We start from the raw sequence: 23,479 nt of genomic DNA on the forward strand, positions 1-23,479 counted from the left end.
TTTCTTCATAAATTTCTTTATATGCAGCAAACACTGCATGAGCATTCCTTTTGATCAGTAAAAAGTGTTCAGTGTTTGGGTCCAGCTCTTCAGCAAGCTGTTAAGGTCTGCAAAGAATTTGACTAACTCCTTAACAGTGAACAACTTCTACGCCTGTTTTTTTTTCCTTCTGCAGTTTCCTTTTCCCTTACCTCTTCAGCAACCACCTCTTGGAGTTCTTCAATGTCCTCATCATCTATGCCTAGGTTCAGGTTGTTGTTTACCATGTCAACCACATCTCTTAATTTTTGCAATCGCATCATATTTTTCAAATCCTTTAAAGTCCTGCACATACCGCTTCAGTATTTTTTCCATAAGCACTCTTTGGTCACATCATCCCAGGCCCAAGCAAGGTGGAAAATGTTGTACTCCTTCCAGAACTTAATCAATGTCATTACTCCTGAGGTAGTAGGCCTTAAATGCTGCAATAACTCCTTGGTCCATTTTGGCTAGATTAAAGAGGTAGTGTTTGGTGGGAGGAACACCACTTTGATGTTGGGGTGGAGGTCACCAATGAAAGGGGGAATGTCCTGGAGCATTGTCTACAATTAGCAAAATCTTGAAAGGATGCCTTCTTCCAAGCAGTACTTCTCCATTTCACTGGCATAGAAATTGAGAAGGGCACCCTGACTTTTCCAGGACTTTTTATTGCTCCTGTAATAAACTGGTAAAGTGTGTTTGTTAAAGTTTTTAAAAAGCCCTGGGGTTTTCACTGTGCCAATTAAGAAATGGCTTTAACCAGCAACATTGCCTCAACACTGTGTAGTGAACTGGGTGGTGTGATGTTTTAAGAACTGGCTCCTCCTTCGACTCCACCCCCACATATCCTGATATAGACCCTGGATCCCTGCCAAAACTCCAGTTCAGTCCAAAGACTATTGTGTGTTATTCTTGCTGTATAAAAGCGTGTTGTACTCTCTTTGGTCTTGTGTGTTCTCAGCACTCTGCAGTTTTATTCAGTAAGAATAGGATGGAAGCTCTGTTTAAGCCCATGATGCTCCTAATCGACCCTCTGTCAACAGAGGCCCCGGAAGAATTTGTGTACTGGCTGGAGTGCTTCCAAATAAACCTGATGGCCATACAAACGGTCTACTTGACGGATGAGCTCAAGAGATCGGTGCTCCTCTCTTGTGTTGGACCTAAAGAATTCCCATTCATCAGAGTCGGCAGTCAAAAGGCTGAAGGGTTGCTACATGAGGCTCCAAAATGTTGTCCTAGTGAAGCATCAGCTCTCGCAATGGAAGCAGCGGCCTGGTGAGTCCATTGAAGATTTTGTCTTCATCCTACAAGCACTCGCTAGGAACTGCACATACGAGGACGGCATGGCCCAAGAACCAGGGCACTCTTGTTGGTGGCATGAGGTCCAAGTACATAAGGCAATGGTTGCTGGAGCAAAGCAGCATGGTGCTGTCTGACAACGTGCTGCTGGAGATGGCCCAATTGGGAGCTGATAACTTGGAAGGTGGCAGTAGCACCCTCCAGGATGATCTGGTTCCCGGAGTGGGACCACGTGCTGAGATGGCCTCTGACACTAAGGGGTGCTTCTTCTGTGGTAATCAGCAGCACCCAAGAACTTGATGTCCTGCAAAAGACTCCATCTGCTCTGGTTGTGGTAAGAAGAGGTACTGGGTGATGGTCTGCGGGGCGAGGTGGAGCACTGAGAGGTCCCAACACATGCATGATCCCTGATGGGCTGACTGAAGCCAGTCCAAAACCCAAACCCACAGCCTCCCAGTGCCAGCATTGTATGCCATGGCCTTCCTGCAAGGCTGCACAGCGAGACCACTGATACAGGAAACCCCAAAGGCCACCTTGCTGCGTTTCAAAACTGGTTCCATCTTTATCAGATGAGGAGGGGGTGGCTATCTTGGTCTTTGCCATCTTGCTGGTTTTCAAAATTGGTGCTGTCTATAACAGAAGGAGGGCGGTCATCTTGCCTGTCTGAGAATCTGAAAGTGGGGGTGGGGGGGAAACGACCATCTCCATAGTCCTGGCAGCAATGGTGTTGGACCAGGAGATACCACACCAACTGAACAATTCCATGATGAAGGAGAGGGTTAACGGACATAAACTGAAGTGTTTAATTGTCTCTGGCTGACTGAAAGTTTTATAGACACAGAGACAGTCCAAAAACTCAATCTTAAAGTGTATCCTTTTTTTTTAACGTCCCACACGCCATCTGTAAATATTCAAAAACAATGTATGGTTCATTTATCTTTGCAAGAGGGGGAATTCTGTAAGTTCTGAATTTATGTACTTGAGAATTTATGAGTCGGTTCTGTTGGGTCTTGACTTCTTGTGTCACTTTTCAAGTGTGACCCTGGAGTATTCTGGCCTTCTCCCTTCCATTATGGTTTGGAGTGGAAGGTCCCAAAACTCTGGCATTTGCTGTCTCTCCACACTGAATATAGATCCACCTTTTCTGTTCCCGAATCTGAGTGCCGATTGCAGACCAATTGCTACAAAAAGCAGGCACTGCAGTGCAGAGGACCGGACATTGATCAAGGCTGAGACACAGCGACTGCTCGATGAAAATATTATTGAGCACAGTACCAGCGCAGGTGGTTGTTGTAAAGGGGGAAGAAAAGTCCAGGCTAGTAATTGACTATAGCCAAACTATTAATCCTTTTACACTCCTGGACGCATACCCCCTCCCTCTTATTTCGGACATGGTGAACAATTTCGTATAAATATAAGATGTAAATATAAGATTTATTCAACCATTGACCTTAAAGCTACTTACCATCAGTTGCCAATCAGTTCCAAGGACAGTCCCTACACCACTTTTGAGGCTTCCCTTTAGTATCACAAATGGAGTCTCAATCTTTAGAGAGAGATGGACCGAATGGTGGACGAATTTAAGTTGAAGGCCACTTTCCCCTACCTCAACAAAGTTACTGTTTGTGGTCACTCTCTGGAGGATCATGATGCCAACCTCCAGGAATCTCACTCGCACCAGTAAGTGTGTGTTCAGGACTAAACACCTAGCCATCTTGGATTATGTGGTGGAGAATGGCATCGTTGGCCCCGACTCCGACAGGATATGCTTCCTGTTAGAACTCCCAATCACGAGGATTATGAAAGCTTGGAGGAGGTGCCTGGGCTGCTTCTTGTGTTACGCCCAGTGGGTCCTTCAATATGCAGCCAAGGTTTGTCCCCTTTTTAAAAACCATTTCCTTCCCACTGACAGCTGAAGCTCAATTTGCTTTCAACTACATCAGAAGCCACGTTGTGAAGGCCATCATGCATGCGGTGGACGAGAATGTACCTTTCCAGGTGGAAAATGAAGCTTCAGGCGTAGCACTGGCTGTGATTCTTAATCGGGTGTGTAGGCCATTTGCATTTTTTTATTTGAGGACCCTACAAGATCACGAGGTTTGGAATCCATCAGTGGAGAAAGAGACTCAAGCCATTGTGGAGGCCATCAGGTACTGGAGACACTACCTGGTGGGCAGTAAATTCACACTCCTCAGACCAGCGATCGGTGGCATTTATGTTCAACAATACAAAACATGGTAAAATTAAAAATGATAAAATCGCTCAGTGGTGGATCAAACTCTCCACCTACAACTGATATAGTCTACCGACTTGGTTCCCTCAATTAGCCTCCAGGTGCCCTGTTCAGAGGAAGCTGTGCCTCTGCACACACTGGCCAGTTGTGGTCACTGCACAATGAGCTCTGCCAACCAGGCATCACTCAAATGGTTCATTTTATCAAGGCATTCAATTCACCCTACTCATTTAAGGATGTCAGGGAAATGACCAGGTCTTGCCAGGTCTGGGCTGAGTACAAACTGCACTTCTACCATCCCACCAAAGCTCACCTGATAAAGGCATCCCGTCCTTTTGAATGACTTGGGTGTTGATTTCAAGGGGCCTCCCCTCCATGAACAGTAACGTGTACTTTCTCCCAGTCATTGATAAGTACTCTTGCTTCCTGATTGCCATTCCCTGCCATCATTAGGGCCCTAAACTCTATTTTCACCCTGTTTGGGTATTCCTGCTATGTAACATAGTGATCGGGGCTCATCATTTATGAGCAAGGAGCTATGTCAGTTCCTGCTGGTAAGGGGCATTGCATCCAGCAGGACGACCAGCTACAACCCCAGGGGGAACAGACAGGTTGAGAAAGAGAACGCTATGGTTTGGAAGGGTGTAAAATTGGCTCTCTGGTCCAAAGGACTTTCAGACTCATGCTGGTAGGATGTCCTACCCATGGTGCTCCACTCCATTGGGTCACTACTGTGCACTGTGACCATTGTGACTCCTCATGAGCTGATGTTTTCTTTCGAGAGAATGTCAATGTCAGGAACCACCCTCCTAGCTTGACTTACAGCACCAGGACCAGTGCTGCTTTGAAAACACATGAGGAGGAACAAAACTGACCCCCCTGGTTGAGAAAGTGTACCTACTCCATGCTAACCCCACATGCGTCTAGTAGCATATCTAGATGGCAGGGAGGACACTCTTGATCAGGGACCTGGCACCTGCTGGAACTGAGGGTCCATCTCCTCAAGTGAGCAGAACCTACCCAGGGTTCCCTGGAGAACACCAAGGGGCTCAGGTGAGCTGTCATGAAGTGGCTCCAGCCACCCCCTCAACCAGAGCTGGATCACTCATGCCCTGAGGTCCCGGAACCACAGGAAGAATCAGGAAGTCCAGAGCACGCTTGCACTATGGCGCTCTGCCCGCATCTCCAGATCTCCTGATAGTGAATTTGTAAATATGTAATTTTTTAAAAACTATTCTATGTTCTCTGTTTTCACCTGCAGGCTTCATTCTAAAGGGAGGTTCTAATGTTGCGAACTGGGAATTCACTGCTGATGTGATGTCCTAAGGACTGGTTCCTTCCCTGACTTTTCCCCCACATATCCCAATATGCGCAGGCAGACAAACTGGTAACTAACTAAATGGACCATACGATCTCTTTTTAATTAGGTTGACCACATAATTTGGATTTCCTTGGCCAAAAATGAATCATTACATTGTGAAGGGATTTTATGTTGACAGGTTTATTATTGTGTTTAAAAGCTGTGGGGATTATTGTAAAGGATTTAGAATTTATGTTAGCATCATTGATCAGTAAAAAACAGATGATCCAGTGAAATTTGCCTGTTATTTCTTATCAAACTTTATTGTACAATTTAGCATTTAAATAAAAATATGCAGATCAGAAATTCCAGTGGGCCAAGTGCCCGGACAGCCAATAAGATTGGTTTTGATAATTATAATTGAAAGGAAACTACTGGTAACTGAAGTGGTTGAAATGCTACATGTATCTGGCATGATATTAATAACTGACACTATAATCAATAATAAAACTACAAGACTAGATCTGTGGAGGTTGAAACAGGAAACATTTCACATTCATGATCTTTTATCAGATATTAATGTAGTAATTATTTTCATGCTCAAATTTTGTTTTCATTTATTTTTGACCATTTCCTCTTCATACCCAATCTTCAAACCCATGCTATTTTACAAATAGCTAACTGCAATTTAGCCCTTTATCCCCACTTTTTGTTACTGTACTACTTTCCCATGTCAAATTCAGATGGTAACATTTTCCTTTCTTCCTTTTACCACCTGTTGCTTCCTCACACTGATGCATTAATTAAATTCCTCAACCAACTTGTTCCATGTTTATTCTGGCTTTCTCTGCACTTGCTTTCAATGTTATAAATTTAGTGCTTGAGCAGTGGAAACTGCAGCTATATTGCGAACCATTCAGAAAAGAACAGATGTAGTACAAGAAGTGTCAGGATAAACTGACTTTCATGGCTCTTGCTCACTGTGGAGTTAATTGTTCTAGTTTTATGGCATTAATTTTTAACCACATCAGGCTAGTTATTGATCTTGCTGCTAAAGTATGTTACAAGTTGGATATAGTTTTATATTGACATCGACATTTATTTAAAATATTTAATCCATTTTTTCTGTAACTTGCAAGGTATTTCAATGAGGTTCTGCAGTCTATCATTGTTACAAGATAAAGTTTAAAAAAAGTCTCAAGAACTTTAGTATTGGTTAATAATAATGAGTTTGTAGAGTACTGAAATTCTAGTGCACCTAAACAGGTACTTCATAAAGCTGACAATAGTAGACTATTTCAATTTAAAAGATGCAATAAATATAAAAGATAATTTTCATTTACCCTAGTGTAAGAAGAAAAGTGACTGCAATAATGTAGACAATACTTTTGTAGTGTCAGAGCAGAATATTGGTGTAATAAGGTTCAGTTGTTGGGCAGTGTTCTTGAACCTAAAGGTGCTGACCTTCAGGATTTCATACCTTCTGCCCAAAGGTAACAATGAAGACAGGTTGTCACCAGTGATAGAGGACTTTTATGATGTTGAGTGCCTTATTGAGGCAGTGCTGTATTGGTACAGTATTTGACGACATGCCAAAGGAGTCTTCGAAAGTAGAGGCTTTGGTATGTCTTCGAAGTTGCCTCAATGTCCTGATTCCAGGAGAGGTCTTCTGAAATATGAACTCACAGGAACTTGAAGGTTCTAACCCACTTGACATCCATCCCATCAGTGCTCACAGGTGCGTGACCTCTCAACTTCTGAAAATTAGCAGTAAGCTTTTTTATTTTTAAACTTTATTTATTCATTCAAAAAACAAAATATATGACATGTACAGCAATTGAACATGAACATTTTATATATATATATATATATACACACATATATCTTTGGGCTTGGCTTCGCGGACGAAGATTTATGGAGGGGGTATGTGTATATATATATATATATATATATATATTATACATACATACATATATAAATACACACATATATATACACACACACATATATATATATTATATATATAAAAAAAAAGAAAAGAAGAAAGAGAGACCCCCCACCTTCAGCCAACTCTCCTAAGGAGAGCCATAAAAAAAAGGATATCTTGATGACACTGAGAACAAGGTTCTTGTTCTGGTGCCATCCAATCAGATCCTCAATCTCCAATTTGTTTTCTGACTCCTCCTTTCCAGTAATTTGACCAGAAATGATGGTGTTTGGAGCTGAACGGCCACAGTCGTAAGTATGGAGGGACGAGAGCAAGGGATCATATACAACCTTGGGGTGGCCTTATTTATGATCAGCGTGATGACGTTGCTGATTCACACTGATTGGGGTCTGCTGATAAGGAAGTCAATAATCCAGTTTCATAGGGGCGAACAGAGTCCCAGTCCTTGAGTTTGGTTGTAGGTTTTGCTGGTATGGTGCCTAATGCTGAGTTGTAGTCAATAAACAACAGCCTAACATGGATGTAACATGGATGTAAATGCAAAATGGAAGGCAAGATAGATGGTATCTGCTGTTAACCTTTTGTGATGATAGGTGAATTGAAGTAGGTCCAGCTCCTTCCTGAGATGAGAATTGTTTTGCTCTAACCTGTCAAAGCATCACAGTTGTCATCAGTCATTGAGGCACACCACCTTGGGCACTGGAATAAAGGATGTCCATTTTAAGCCAATTTGGATTGCTGACTATTGTAGTGAGAGGATGAAAATGTCTGCAAAAACTCCAGCTAGTTAGTTTGCTTGAAGTACACAGCTTGGTACACCTTTGGGGATGGATCCTTTTCAGAACTATATAATGTATAATTTAATGTAAACTATCTAAAGTTCAAAACTTTATACAGTAATCTGTTATTTCCTGCAAATGATTTTTTTAACGTTGATGTCTAGGTTTTGAGAATGCTTTTTTGTTTTTTTTTTAAACTGAATATCTGTAATTAAAGAAAATTGAAAATTAAAGTTATTTCAATTTTAAAAGGCTATGGAGATTCAAGATCTCATGACTGAAGCCCTTGCTTTCTCAGTTGGCAAGGTTAAGATATTGTACCTCATGAAACTGCATGAAAGAAGACTATTAGTACTTTTACTGTCAAAGGAAAGGATTGAAATTGCTGTGGCTTTCAAATATATTTTCCTTATTGAGGCCAATTTGAAATAAGTCCTTGCCTTTCACTGCTTGTTTAAATTTTTAGGAATATCTTGGCGAATGATGACAATAATGAAATTCACCTATTCTTTCAAAAGGCTAAGTAGGAGATTTGGTCAAATCAGAAAACGGGTGGTTGAAGAGCAAGATTCTGGACTTAGCAGAAAACTCCTGGCCAGATTGCAGGGATCTCTTCTGAATCCTAGGTCACTAACAGGCACTTTAAGCAATTGAAAAGGTCTCTCCAACATTATTGCAAAATTCTCAATTCTCTGGAAAAACAAGTACATCAATGTGATTGTTTTTCTGGGCCATTGTACCCAGTATTGAGACCTTAGTGTTATCTAAATGGCTGTGATGTTCTTTGTGTGCCCAACAACAGATTATCTTTGAAGGGAAGAGACCACCAGAAGTAATATTCACTAATGTTGTGAAATACTCGTAGAAGAAAGGCAACATTAACCAAATAATCTCTGCTCCATGACTGGTGAAAGTGGATAAGGTGCATTCAGAAAAGTATCGAGAACTTGCATCCATGCAGTGGGAGAACATTAGTTGCTACTTAAGCAGTCGAAGATCCTCCCTGTCAGCCAAGTCCTGCCCCTCTGTGAACGAAACAGTGATTCACACATTGACTTCAACCATCTCAGAAAACACAAAAGTAGAGTGGTTGTAAGTTGGTAGAATGCTGCTTAAGAAGTCAATGTAACATTAATTTTGTGATGACTTCAGTGACTAATTGAAGGAATAATTTTAAATTTGAAAACATATAAGTTGGCTAAAACATTTTAAATGATTAAATAAGTGAAAACTGACATCAGAGTCATTGAATCAGTATACAGCACAGAAACAGGTGCTTCAGCCCATCATATTTATACTGACCACAAGAATATTCTATTCCATTAATAAGCACATCATTCAAGCATTCTATTCCTTGGTGATAAACGTTCATGTCGTTTAGATTTTAGATCCTGAAAGCTATGCACTGATAAAATTAGATTATCTCAATGAAATATAACCCCTCAACCCATAACTTGAACTAATGTCACCCCTTGTCCCCAGTCACACGCTCTTAAGAATAAAATTCCATTTTAATCTAACTTGACAACTGTAAAATCTTTAACAGAATGACACATATAATCTGTAACACCTTACATAAAATTCATAAATGAGGAAGAATGACAACAATTTAAAGTTTTGAAATTAAGCAAGGGCTTCATTCTAGCCTTTGATTCAGAAATGGGCCTCTAACTCCTCACGTCATCAGTTACCCTTGGAACTAATCCAAGGATATATTTAGATTTAAGTTCAAGTTTGTTTATCATTCAATTGTACAAGTACAACCCGACAAAAAAAACGTTCTCCTGTCTTCGGTTCAAAACATTTAAAAACAATGCTTAGCGCAACACTCGTACAGTAAAAACAGAATGCTGGAGAAACTCAACAAGTCAAACAGTGTCCTTCACATAACAAAGATAAAAATACATAACTGACATTTTGGGCTTGAGCCCTTCATCAAGTTATGGAAAAATGTCAGCAGGGTCCAAATAAAAAGTTGAGGCGGAGTAGCATGGTAGCAAAGCAGGAACTGGCCGAAGCTGACAAAAAGACAACAGTCACATTTATATAAAAATTTCAAACAAAAACTTTTACAAAATCCATAGCATAAAAATTAAAACTAAAACTACTCCACCCCTTCCCTCCTCCCTCAACAGACCCCACAAGGGAAGCAAAAACATTTAGCACAATTTAAGATATTACTAAGTTCATACATCTCAAATAAAGTGACCACATCTTAATGAAAAAATCTTAATTATCATGCATATTGTGTTATTTTTTCCATTTAAATACAGGACCTCAACTCACTATGTCAATGATTTACATTGATCTCAACGTCATCTTTCCAAGAAGCTGCAATACATTTACGTGCCACCATCAATGCTAAACGCAAAAAGGCTATCTGAAACTTATCTAACCCCAAGTCCATAAATGGAACAATATAACCCAACAAGAAAGTTTTGGGATTCAATAAAAATTAGATTTTAAACAAATTTTGAAGAAGGTCCCTAATTTTATCCCAAAATGATTGAACTTTATCACAAAGCCAGACCGAATGTAAAAAAAAAAGTTCCAACACATGATCCACATCTAAAACACGGCTCTGAATTACTAAATCCTTATTTCCTCAATTTCTCAGGAGTTAATATAATTGATGCAAAAAATTATAATTAATCAAACTGTATCTTAAATTAAACAATTTATTCACACCTTCCAAACATATCCTCCCCCAGTCGGCCTGGTCAATATTCCAAGTTAAATCATTTTCCCATTTAATCCTAGATTTATCTAAATTTATTTTTTCCATAGTGTCTTGTCACAAGGCGTACATCTGAGATAAAACCTTTATCTGAAAAATGAAAAATCATAGACTCAAATTTTGTCAACTTAGGAATTTTCATTTCTCTTCCAAAATGTTCTTTTACTAACACTAATTTAATAATAAACAAACAAAGAATTCCCTGAAATCCCAAATTTCTCTCTAAGTTGATTAAATTATAAAAATTCACCCTCTTCAAAGCAATCCTGCAATCATTTTATTCCTTTACTTGGCCAATTTCTTAAAAATCTAATTTTCCATGTAAAGAAATTAACTTATTTTGATATATTGGAACCTATTAATAAATTCCTTTTATTCCAAATCCCTAATAAGTGCTTCAGGACCGGTACATCATATCTTTGTAACAAAACAGAATTCCATTTAAATACAAATTGATGTGAACAAGGTTCCGATATACCGGTTAATTCTACCTTTGCCTAACTAGGGGGGGACACATAACATCTAACATACGATTAATAAATCTTAGTTGAGTTGCCTCGTAATAATTTTGGAAATGAGGAAATTGCAAACCTCCCAAAGCATACTTCCAAGTCAATTTATGCATCGCTACTCCTGCTAATTTTCCCTTACATAAAAATTCTCGAACTGCTTTATTTAAATCTTGAAAAAAAGATTTTGACAGGGGACAAGGAATTGATTGAAAAAGATATTGGATTCATGGAAAAATATTCATCTTAATACAGTTTACTCGACCTATTAAAGACAAAGATAAATCGTTCCATTCAATCAAATCAGCTTTAATCTTTCTCAATAACGGTACGTAATTTAAGTTATACAATGATTGAATCTTAACCTCAATCATTATCCCTAAATGCTTAACTTTATGCTACCCTGGTCATAGTTTCCTTCAGTAATTGGTAGTATTTCACTTTTATCTCAATTCACTTTATAATCTGATAATTTACCATATCGTTCCAAACATTCTTGCAAGTAATGTAAAGATCGTTCTGGATTAGTTAAATATATCAAAACATCATCTGCAAATAAATTGATCATATTCCTCATCTGCTATACTTTATATCTCTAATATTCTCATTTTGTCTAATAGCCTGAGCTAAAGGTTCGATGACCAACGCAAATAGAGCTGGCAACAAAGGGCAACTTTGATGAGTAGAATGTGATAATTTAAAGAAAGAAGTTTGACCATTTGTTGTCACCCTAGCTACAGGATATTTATATAATGCTTTCACCCAACCAATAAAAAAGGGTCCAAACTTGTATTTCTAACACTTATATAAAAAAAAATTCAATTTGTCCCTATAAAAACCTTCTCAGCATCTAGTGCAACTACCTTTGGTAGGTCGGATCGCTGTTGTGAACTGTTGATCAATGAAATCGCTCTAAGAATATTGTCAGAAACATACCTATTTTTAATAAAACCGGCCTGATCAGCATGTACCAATTGTGGTAAATACTTTGCCAGTCTATTGGCCAATAATTTCACTATTATTCAATAAAGAAATTGGTCGATATGAAGCTACTTTCAAAGGGTCTCTCTTCTTTTTGTATAACTGTTATTACTGCACTTAAACACAAGTCTGGTAGGGCTTGTTCTTGAGTTACCCGATGAAGAAAGTCCATAAACAAAGACAGATGATCAGAAAAAAGCTTTATAAAATTCAACAGTAAACCCATCATCTCCTGGAGATTTCCCATTAGGCATTTGTTGAATAACGTCCTTTATTTCTAAATCTGTAAAAGAAGAATCTAATTTCCTCACATCATCTTCCCCTAATATTGGCAAATTTAATTCTGACAAAAAAGATTCAATCAATCCGTTGTCTTGAACTCCCTCAGAGGTTTATAATTTCTGATAAAATGATAAAAATTGGTCATTGATTTCCTGAGGTTTAAAAGTACCTGAATTATTTTTCCTCGCAGCATTAATAGTTCTTAACATAACATAACATAACAATTACAGCACGGAAACAGGCCATTAGGCCCTTCTAGTCCGCACCGAACCAAACACCCCTTTCTAATCCCACCTCCCTGCACAATGCCCATAACCCTCCATCTTCCTCTCATCCATATACCTGTCCAACCTTTTCTTAAATAATACAATTGACTCTGCCGCCACTATTTCTCCCGGAAGATCATTCCACACAGCTACCACTCTCTGAGTAAAGAAGTTCCCCCTCATGTTACTTCTAAACCTCTGCCCCTTAATTCTTAACTCATGTCCTCTTGTTTTAAACTTTCCTCCTCTTAACGGAAATAGTCTATCCACATCCATTCTGTCTATCCCTTTCATAATCTTAAATACTTCTATCAAATCCCCTCTCAACCTTCTACGCTCCAAAGAATAAAGACCCAATCTGTCCAATCCCTCCCCATACTCCAGATGCTTAAACCCAGGCAATATTCTGGTAAACCTTCTCTGCACTCTCTCCACTCTGTTTATATTCTTCCTATAATTAGGCGACCAGAACTGCACACAGAACTCCAAATTAGGCCGCACCAACGTCTTATACAATCTCAACATCACCTCCCAACTCCTATATTCCATGCAATGATTGATAAAGGCCAGCATACTAAAAGCCTTCTTCACCACCCTATTCACGTGAGTTTCTACCTTCAGGGAACGATGTACCGTCACTCCTAAATCTTTCTGCTCTTCTGTATTCCTCAATGCTCTCCCATTTACCACATATGTCCTATTCTGATTCTTCTTACCAAAATGAAGCACTTCACACTTATCAGCATTAAATTCCATCTGCCATTTTTCAGCCCACTTTTCTAAGCAGCCCAAATCCCTCTGCACTCCTTGAAAACCTTCTTCATTATCCACTATTCCACCTATCTTAGTATCGTCTGCATATTTACTAATCCAATTCACCACCCCATCATCTAGATCATTAATGTATATAACGAACAACAATGGGCCCAATACAGATCCTTGAGGCACACCACTGGTCACTGGCCTCCAACCTGACAGACAATTATCCACTACCACTCTCTGGCCTCTCCCCTTCAGCCAATGTTCAATCCATTTGACTATCTCAAAATTTATACCCAAAGACTGCACCTTCCTAACCAACCTTCCATGTGGTACCTTATCGAAGGCCTTACTGAAGTCCATATAGACAACATCCACTGCACTACCCTCATCCACATTCCTAGTCACCTCTTCAAAAAATTCAATCAGATTGGTCAAACATGACCTTCCTCCCACAAATCCATGTTGAGTGCTCCTGATCAGACCCTGTCTATCCAGATGTTTATAAGTACTATCTCTAAGAATTTTCTCCATTAATTTACCTACCACAGACGTCAAACTTACAGGCCGATAGTTGCCAGGCTTCCTCCTTGAACCCTTTTTAAATAACGGAACCACATGCGCAATGCGCCAATCCTCCGGCACTATCCCCATATCTAATGACATTTGAAAAAGGAAAGTCAAGAACATGCTATCAAAATTCTACCAGCACATCTCTTGTCTGCCTGAGCCCAAAAATACTATGGTGCAAACATAAAAAATATCAAATGTTCCAGTTCATGCCTGCACTTTGGCAAATCAGACTACCATGCAGTGCTTTTAACTGCTTCAAAGCAGAAGCTGAGGTGTGAGGATCCAGTGGTAAAAGTTGTGGACTGACAAAATGGATGATGATATCCTGCGTTGCTGGTTTGATTGAGTTGATTGGTCCATACCTCAGAACTCTGCCACATTTAGCATCAGCAAGAGAGTGTGAAAGAGAACAATGCATGTGTTCCCAATCTGATAACAAGTAGTTGAATTGTGATATTCACTTAGTACTGAGAGTTAGATCTGAAACATCTAAGTCAGATAAGAGTCATATTCCAAGAAATCCAAGTATAAACAGAAGATGATCAGAGACACCAAGGGCAGTACAACACCACACTTGAATCCCAGATAAAATTCACAGATTTCAGGTGACTGTGGCAGGGCATGCATGCAATTGTGGGCTATGAATCAAAACTGGGCAACCCTCGCAACAAGCTCAAAACATTATATGATTGTCTGCAATAGGAGGCAAGTGAGCCAGAGGCACTGTCTTGGCCATTAGATTGGCCATCTTGAGAATGAACCCACAGAAAGTGACTGGGCCAAACTGAGTCTCTGGACATGGAGCTGGCTGGATGGAGTATTCAGACTTCTTTACCCTCTCCCTGTTAGGTGCAGAAGTACCCATCTGCTTCATTGAGGCCATGCTCATTCCAAAACTGAAAAAAACTCAGGTCAGAAGAGTTTTGACACGAAACATTGACCATTCGTTTTCTCCCTCTGATTCTGCCTGAACTGCTGAGTTCATCCAACAGATTCTGTTTGATGCGATATTACTACTTTGAAAATTTCAGTCAAATTGTTCAGATAGGATCTTCTGCAAACAAAGCTACACTATTTTTGATCAATCCACATCTTTCCAAGTAGATTAATTTTGTACCTCAGAATATTTTCCAACGACTTCCCTCTGTTAGTCACACAGACCTGTAGATGAACATGATTAAAAAACCGACAGATGCTAGAAATCTGAAATAAAAACAGAAAAAGCAGGGAATACTCACAAATTAAAGTTTCAGGTCAAGAGAAAAGTTATACAGGTACACAATCCTTTATTCAGAACCCTTGGGGGACAGTGTGTTCCGAATATCGGATTTTTCCTGATTTCAGAACAAAAGCCAGGTGCCCCAGATTTAAGCCCACCCGAATTGTGCTGCTGTATCCACCCCCTTCTAGTTGCGCTGGTGTCTTTCTCCCTCTTGCCCACCCGAGTCGCGCTGCTGTTTCTCTCTTTCACCCTCTTCTGAACTAGCACCAGGAAAAAAAAAATTTGGAGCTTTCCAGATTTTAGATGTCCGGATAAAGGATTGTGTACCTGTATTCTCATGTCTGTCCATGGCCTTGTATACTGTCCCACCATGACCACCCTTAAAATGGAGGAACAAAACCTGATTTTTGCACCTGGACACTCTCCAGACAGATGACATTAACATAGACTTTTCAGATTTCTGATGACCTGCTCTTCTCATTCTTCCTTCTCTATACACTTAGCCTTTCCTCCTCCCCTTGATTGCTGCTGTCTCCACCCTTCCTTCTCCACCTATTACCTTCTGACTTTGCAACAACACCTCTCCCGCCACCACTCCCCCCCCCCCACCCCCCCTTGTATGGCTGCTGATATTTTTCCATCGTGGTGAAGGGCTCACCCGAAATGTCAGTTATGCATTTTTAACTTTGCTTTATATAAAGGACACGGTTTGACCTACTGAATTTCTCCAGCATTATGTTTTTATAAGAGAAAAGTTAGCAGTGGAGGTAAAAGGGGATGGGTAGGAAAAAAGGGAAAGCCTCTGATAGGGTTCAATCAAATGAGGAAATACAACAGTTAATTAGAATTTAGGATCAGATTAAAGTTTTTCTGTGTAATTTGTTGCTGGTTGTGAAATAAGTCTGTAGTGGAAGAGTAGAGAGCGCCAAGTTCCTTGGAGTCCACTTAAGTTGTGACCTATCCTGGACATACATTATGTGTCAGGAAGAGGCAACAGCAGCTACTTTTCCTGAGAAGATTGAGATGGCAAGGCTACCGGCCACCATCCTGCCAACTTTCTACAGGAGCACTATCTAGAGCGTCCAGGCTGGCTGCATCAGTGTTGTGTGGTTGCTGTAGAACATTGGTCAATCCACAAGACTGTAAGAGCAGCAGAGAGGATCACTGGGGTCTCCTTATGTTCTTCCCCCCCACCCCACCCCATTCTTGTGATCTACTGGGATAACTCTCTTAAGAGGGTCGCAAAATCATGAAGGACCCCAACCACCCTGGACGCAGCATCTTCCTGCTGACCCGTTGGGAAAGAGATACGAAAGTATCAGAGCCAGAACCACTAGGCTGAAAAACAGATCTGATAGCTCAGTTAGAGCAACATCTTGTAAATGAAGGGTCGCAAGTTTGTTCCTTGCTACGGCCTCATTTCTGTGAGGGGTGCTGGACAAAGTGGTGACTCTCTGTCTTCCTTAAGGTAGACAAAGTTAAAGAATTTCATGCATATTACATTCTAAATGTAATGTGACTTTTACCTTTCCACGTTCAGTGAGACTGCTGATTGACTGAGGTACTACTCAGACAATCTCTTCGAGAATCTATTATTTAACAATATTTATGTACGGTACAACTCTAATTATCCAAAATGGTTGGGACCGGGCCTATGCCAGATAAATGTTTTTTTTGGGGTAACTGGTCATTTTTTTAAAAGCAGCAATGTAGCAACAGTATGTCACTTGTAACAGTTTTTAAACAATAACAAACAAAGGAAGGCTTTTAAAGCATTAAAACAATGTTTAATTCTCACCACTGCCGATCACTAACCCCTCCACACTGAGGACCTGTTCCTGCCGGGAGCTGGACATTCCTGTTTGTGACAGGCGGCCACTTTCCTTGATGATGCCAGGACAAGAGATTCTCCCGACCGCTTGTGGCTGAAAGACAGGGGCACACAGTTTGAAAGGGAGAGTTGGAACGAAAAGTCAATAGGGGTAGGTAAAGAAGAAATGGAAAGAGAGGGGAGGGAGTTACCTGAAATGAGGACAAATGTTGTTCTAATTTAATCTCAGGTGAATTTTTTTTCAACTTGTGAGAGCAGTTCTGCTCCAAAAAAAATTCAGATAAATGAGTGTTTCTGATTTGTTTTGGACATCTTAAGTTATGCGAAATTTTAAAAAAAATTTTGGATAAATAATTTTTGAGGATCCAATTTTGGATAATTGGAGTTCCATTTTTTTAATAAATACTGTGTTACTAGTCCAGAGGATCCCAAAACCCAGCAGCATTAGAAATTCACCAAGACAAATGGTTACTTAAACAAAAGTTGCTTTTAATTTTCTCTAAACATTAAAAACAGAATCAAACTTTAGCTTATTACTATTAATTTAACTTAACTTAATCCCCTTCTAATTCTAAGCTCACGTGTATGTAATGTGTATACATTCAGAAAAGTTCTTTGATTTACAGTCCAATCTCACTTCCCACTCTTCCAAGTTCACCAATATCAGGCATTTCTTATTCAGTACACAGAATTTAACATTTTTGAAATTTCACCAGGCTGTAGTGTTGAAAAGTAAATGGTTACTGCTTGGGAAAGTTCTTGTTGGTTTCAGAGAGATATTTGTTGCTTGTTGGTCACACACAAACTGATTACCTCTGACCAGCCACTTCAGTGTCTTGCTGAAGAAACTTGCCCCCATCATGGGTTTTCCAAATGAAAATCTCTTCTTTCAAGTCACCACAGAGTTCCTCTTGTTTCCCTTATTTCATGAGATATACTCCAGCTAGCCATTTCCTCTTGTAAGGACTACAAGGGTTTTCAACAGGCTGAACTTGGAAGCCTTCTTCAAAATGGGTTTTTCAATAAGCCTTCCAGCTTGCTATGTTGCAGCCTCCAAAAGCTACTGTAGAACTGACCTCTCTCTTTCCGAAGAATCACGTCTTTTTTCTCTCTCTGTTTGCAAAATCACATGTCCCTCTTAGAACAGCAAATTGCAACTAGACAGGTTGATGGCACTGGAATCAGTTTCTGAGCCTGAACATCTGTTGCTTTAAAGGCAATAATCAATTTATTCCACAACATCAGTCCAATTAACACCAACTTGTGAAGTCTCCATAGGCATTCTTCAAAGTCTCTGTAAAGTCGCTGTGGACATGAAGTCTCTCCTTGCATTTCAAATGATTTCTTTTGTGAAATGTTAATATTACACTATACCCCCAACAATCTTTCTCTTTTAAAGACACATATATAATATAAAATATTATATAATCTGTAACAACTGCATATACATTGCTTGTAAATATGTGTGCTATGTCTTTGTTTTTACATGTTTGCATGTTTTTACACTGAGGATCAAAGAACGTAATTTTGTCCAGTTGTATTTTACAGTTGTATGATAATAATAAACTTGAAGCTGTCAGCTATGCCAGTAGATCAGATTATAAAAATAGAAAAATAAAAAACTGAGTCAAAGCAAAAATGGCTAGTTCTGATTTAGACAGAAAGAAAAAGTGACAATTGAGAATTCAATACTTAGTCCTGAAGGAAAATGAAGTGTGTGGGTCTTAGTAGCAGTGCAGGAGGCCACAGGCAGAAAGATCAGAGCAGGAGTGCAGTGGTGAATTAAAGTGGCAGGCAATCAGATGCACGGGGTTATTCCTGCACTTTGATGTTACCTGGTTTATCTAAGCTGCTCTCATTGAATAATTCATGGTATCATATTTGCTGTCCTCAAGTTATCCTGAACTTCTCCTATGCACAGTGAAGAATTAAAATCTGTCAGATCCCCAGCTCTATCTTGCTTCCAATCATAGCATGGGATATATGAGGCAGGACTGGGTAATTATCTACTTTTTTTTAAGTCCACTGAATCATCCAATAGCACTTTTTAAATGGTAACATTCTGGAATTTTGCCATTCCTTTTTATTGAAGTTTTGAACCAAGATATCTATCTCCTCAGTGGAGTGGATGGGAAGGCCTCATCAGTATTCTTCAGCTCTGTATGCAGATTGTCACTTCAGTCCCTAATTCTCTTTCACTGGTAACTCATTTTCAAATTTAATTATTAACATTTTTAAATTGACCAACAACCCCGGTGCATTTTGAACAGTGGGAGGAATCTGGAGCATCTTCTTTGGCTTGGCTTCGCGGACGAATATTTATGGAGGGGTATGTCCATGTCTGCTGCAGGCTCGTTGGTGACTGACAAGTCCGATGTGGGACAGGCAGGCACGGTTGCAGCGGTTGCAAGGGAAAATTGATTGGTTGGGGTTGGGTGTTGGGTTTTTCCTCCTTTGTCTTTTGTCAGTGAGGTGGGCTCTGCGGGTCTTCTTCAAAGGAGGTTGCTGCCTGCCGAACTGTGAGGCACCAAGATGCATGGTTGGAGGCGATATCAACCCACTGGTGGTGGTCAATGTGGCAGGCACCAAGAGATTTTTTTAAGCAGTCCTTTTACCTCTTCTTTGGTGCACCTCTGTCTCGGAGGCCAGTGGAGAGCTCGCCATATAACACGATCTTGGGAAGGTGATGGTCCTCCATTCTGGAGACGTGACCCACCCAGCGCAGTTGGGTCTTCAGCAGCGTGGATTCAATGCTTGTGGACTCTGCCAGCTCGAGTACTTCGATGTTGGAATCTGGAGCATAAAAACATAGAAAACCTATAGCACAATGCAGGCCCTTTGGCCCACAAAGTTGTGCCAAAACATGTCCCTACCTTAGAAATTACTTGGCTTACCCATAGCTCTCTTAAAAGACCATATCCTATCTGCCTCTACCACTGTTGCCAGTAGCCCATTCCATGTACTCACCACTCTCTGCCTTCATATTTAAAAAATAAATGCCCCTGACATCTCCACAGCACCTCAAACCTGTGTGCTCTTGTGGCAACCAATTCAGCCCTTGGAAAAAGCCTCTGATTCTTCACATGATCAATGCCTCTCATCAGGTCACCTCTCTTCCTCTCTCGTTTCAATGAGAAAAGACCGAATTCACGCAACCTGTTGTCATGAGGCATGTTCCCTAATCCAGGCTACATCCTTGTAAATCTCCTCTTCGCCCTTTTGTATGGCTTCCACATCATTCTGATAGTAAGGCAACCAGATCTGAGCACAGTATTCCAAATGGGGTCTGACCATGGTCCTATATAGCTGCAACATTACCTCTCTGCTCCGAAATTCAATTCCATGATTGCCTTCTTAACCACAGGGTCAACCTGCACAGCTCCTTTGAGCCTCTTATGGACTCAGGCCCCAAGATCCCTCTGATCCTCCACACTGCCAAGAGTCTTGCCATTAATACTATATTCTGCTATCATATTTGACCTATCAAAATGAACCACTTCACGTTTACCTGGGTTGAACTCCATCTCCCACTAGTTTTGCATCCTATTTCTGCCCTGCTGTACCCTCTGACAGCCCTCCACACTATCCACAACACCCCAACCTGTGGTGTTATCAGCAAACTTACTAACCCATCCCTCCACTTCCTCATCCAGGTCATTTAGAAAAATCACGAAGAGTAAGGGTCCCAGAACAGATCTCTGAGGCACACCATTGTTTACTGATCTCCATGAGGAATATGACCTGTCTACAACCACTCTTTGCTTTCTGTGGGCAAGCCAGTTCTAGATATACATCAATGTCCTCTTTGATCCCATGTCTCCTTACTTTCTCAAAAAGCCTTGAATGGGGTACCTTATCAAATGCCTTACTAAAATCCATATACACAACATCTACTGCCCTTTCTTCATCAATGTGGTTAGTCACATCCCCCAAAAATTCATTTAGGCTCGTAAGCACGACCTGCCCTTGAGAAAGCCATGCTGACTATTCTGAATCATATTATACCTCTCCAAATGTTCAGAAATCCTGCCTCTCAGAATCTTCTCCATCAACTTACCAACCACTGAAGTAAGACTCACTGGTCTATAATTTCCTGAGCTCTCTCTACTCCCCTTCTTGAATGAAGGACAAGATCCGCAACACTCCAATCCTCCAGGACCTCTTCCGTCCCCATTGATGATACATAAATCATTGCCAGAGGCTCAGAAATCTCATCTCTTACCTCCCACAGTATCCAACTTGATACTTTCCTCTTAATATCTACATGCTCAAGCACTTCAATCTGCTGCAAGTCATCACTACAATCACCAAGATCCTTTTCCGTCATGAACACTGAAGTAAAGTATTCATTAAGTACCTCTGCTATTTCCTCTGGTTCCATGTACACTTTCACACTGCCACACTTGATGAATGCCTTGGGGTTTTCCTTACTCCTGCCCACCATGGCCCCTTCTGGCTCTCTTAATTTCTTTTTTAAGCTCCTTCCTGTTAGCCTTATAATCTTCTAGATCGCTAATATTACCTATCTTTCTGCATTTTTTTGTAAGCTTTTCTTGATGGTTCCTGTACCCTACCATAACTTCCCTATCTCATTGGAATGTACCTATGCAGAACTCCATACAAATATACCCTGAACATTTCCCACATTTCTTCTGTACTTGTCTTCGAGAACATCTGTCCCCACTTTAAACTTCCAATAATTCCCCTTACTCCATTTAAATGTTTTTCTAACTCGTCTGTTCTTCTGCCTCTCTCTCATGCTGTTGTAAAGAAGATAGAATTATGATCACTATCTCCAAAATGCTCTCCCACTGAGAGATCTAACCAAATTAATTTCCTAAACCCAATTCAAGTACAGGCTCTGCTCTTGTCAGCTCATCCACATACTGTGTCAAGAAACCTTTTTGAACACACCTTACAAACTCCACCCCATCTAAACCCCTTGCTCCAGGGAGATGTCGGTTGATATTTGGGAAATTAAAATCTCCCATCACAAGAACTCTTGTTATTATTACCCCTTTCCAAGATCTGTTTCCTATTGGCCTATATATATTAAAAAAACACCCATTACAATTATTGACCCCTTTCTGTTCCAGACTTCCACCTATAGAGACTCCTTAGACAAACACCTTTTCTGCATCCCCTATCACTATCTATGATCAACAGTGCCATGCCTCCAACTCTTTTGCCTCCCTTCCTGAAACATCTAAAACCTGGCACTTGAAGTAACCATTCGTGTCCCTGAGCCACGCAAGTCTCTGAAATGACCATCACATCATAGCTCCAAGTACATCCACTTTGTTCACAATATTCCTTGTGTTAAAATAGACAAATCTCAAACTGTCTGTCTGAGCGAGTCCCTTCTCTAACATCTGCATATTTTTCCTCTCACACTGTTTCCAAACCTTTCTCTATTGTGAGCTAATGTCCTCTTCCCCAACGTCTCTTCACTTCGGTTCCCACCCCACAACAATTCTAGTTTAAACTCTCCCCAGTAACCTTAGCAAACCTCCCCACCAGGATATTGGTCCCCCTGGGATTCAAGTGCAACCCGTTCTTTTTGTACAGGCCATACCTACCCCAAAAGAGATACCAATGATTCAGAAATCTGAATTTCTGGCCCCTGCTCCAATTCCTCAGCTGCACATTTATCCTCTACCTTGTTCTATTCCTATACTCATTGTTGCTTGGCACAGGAGTGATCCCAGGATTACTACCTTTGTGGTTCTGCTTCTCAGCTTTCCTGTTTTTTTTTCAGGACCTCTTCCCATTTCCAACTATGTCATTGGCACCAATATGTACCACGACCTCCGGCTGTTTTTCCTCCCACTGCTGGATATCTTTAATGCGATCTGAAACATCCTGGACCCTAGCACCTAGGAGGCAAACTATCATCCGAGTTTCTTTCCTGCATCCACAAAATCGCCTGTCTGACCCCATAATTATCGAGTCCCTTATCACTATGGCCTTCCTTTCCCCACCCTTCTGAGCCACAGGGCCAGACTCTGTGCCAGAGGCACAGCCACTGTCGTTTCCCCCAGGAAGGATGACCCCTCCCAACATTACTCAAACAGGAGTTTGTGAAGGGGTACAGCCACAGGGATATTCTAGTACCTCACTCTTCCCATTCCCTCTCTTGACTGTGACCCACTTGTCTGTAACCACCTGCCTATAAATCCTTTCTATCACCTCCTTGCTCTCCCTAACCAGACAAATGCCATTGAGCTGCAAACTCCAGTTCACTAATACGGTCCATTAGGAGCTGTAGCTGAACACACTGGGTCACATGCAGCTGTCTTGGAGACTCCAGGACCTTCCACATCTGAAACTGAGAACAGAACATATTTCCTGTACACAATTAACACAGGTAAACCTACCTCGCCTCATTACTGCCTATGCCCATTGAGCCAATGCCCTTCCACTCTGCTACCCTCTCACTCCACTGCCCTCTCCGAATGCTGCTGGCTGGATGTGGTGGTCTTTTAAAAATTTTCATGTGCCTGTGCAGTCTTGCCTCTCTTTAACCCAGAGCAGAAAAGTGCTTTCGCTTTGGAAATATTTAGCAGTTCCACTTGCAGCATTCTTGCTCCGAAGCACCTGAAGGAAGCCCACACAGACATGTGGAGAACATACAAGCTCTTTACAGACAGTTCCGGATTCAAACTGATGCTGTAACAGCACGGTGCTAATCATATCACCCTAATGCAATTCACTAATGTACTTGTAAAATGTTTTGAGATTT

The 23,479-nt window shown here is 40.7% G+C and overlaps 1 protein-coding gene and 1 long non-coding RNA gene across 25 annotated transcripts in view; one reads left to right on the forward strand and one right to left on the reverse strand.

Annotated features, from left to right (window-relative positions):
- nbeaa (neurobeachin a) overlaps positions 1–23,479 on the forward strand; it is a 1,045,297-nt gene that overhangs the window by 324,334 nt on the left and 697,484 nt on the right. The window lies entirely within an intron of this gene.
- LOC138739488 (uncharacterized) overlaps positions 14,802–23,479 on the reverse strand; it is a 58,919-nt gene continuing 50,241 nt past the window's right edge. The window contains exons 2-3 of the long non-coding RNA XR_011342290.1: positions 16,705–16,831; positions 14,802–14,887 (exon numbers count right to left, since the gene is read on the reverse strand). This is a non-coding gene — a long non-coding RNA (uncharacterized lncRNA). The remainder of the gene's footprint in view (positions 14,888–16,704; positions 16,832–23,479) is intronic.

Source organism: Narcine bancroftii, chromosome 7, assembly GCF_036971445.1.
Source record: "Narcine bancroftii isolate sNarBan1 chromosome 7, sNarBan1.hap1, whole genome shotgun sequence".
In the NCBI taxonomy this organism is placed as follows: Eukaryota; Metazoa; Chordata; class Chondrichthyes; order Torpediniformes; family Narcinidae; genus Narcine; species Narcine bancroftii.